Source organism: Acartia tonsa, chromosome 2 (assembly GCF_053477335.1).
Source record: "Acartia tonsa isolate MP-2025a chromosome 2, ASM5347733v1, whole genome shotgun sequence".
In the NCBI taxonomy this organism is placed as follows: Eukaryota; Metazoa; Arthropoda; class Copepoda; order Calanoida; family Acartiidae; genus Acartia; species Acartia tonsa.
In genome coordinates this window covers 34,964,908-34,965,619 of record NC_137261.1, presented here as the reverse complement: position 1 = coordinate 34,965,619, position 712 = coordinate 34,964,908, and positions in this window count along the sequence as shown.

Here is a 712-nt window from a genome sequence, read left to right as displayed (position 1 = left end):
CGTGTGGTGTTCTATCAATTAAGCAAGGAGAACAATAGCAAAAATAAATAATGGTGAGGGGGGGGGGGTCTATGTATCTGTATTAAAGAGAAAGAGGAATCTTCTTCTCAAATACTAATTCTGAGGCTTACAGATTTTGACAATTCTAATTCATTAGCTGAATGGTATAATTTATAAAAAAAACTAGCAATTTTGGAGACTTGATATAACATCATATTACACACTATGCACACACATTAGATTTATTACACTAGAGCTTTTATGGTATATTTTATAAAAAAAACTAGCAATTTTGGAGACTTGATTTAACATCATATTACACACTATGCACACACATTAGATTTATTACACTAGAGCTTTCTATTTAAAATTTGTAAATACAGAAAACTTTCCTACTTTCAATTTTCAAAAGTGGGCCGTTGTGATTTTTTTTGCATGGTAGGGTCCTTAAGTGAAAGCACAAATTTGTCACTATATTGATTTCAAATGTTAAAACTTGAGTGTCAACAAGTCTAAACTTATGAATCTAGTGTAAACTAACTGTATCACCTTTTTAGAGTTCTACTTTACCCTTTGCAATTCACATGTCAAGCCTCCTCCTTACCCCTAAGTTGTATAGTTGCCTCCTTTCTTATGTGCAGTTCACCCCTATGGCTAGGGAATAATGACCTATGGAATGCTATACACTTCCTTTACTTATTTATATTTGATA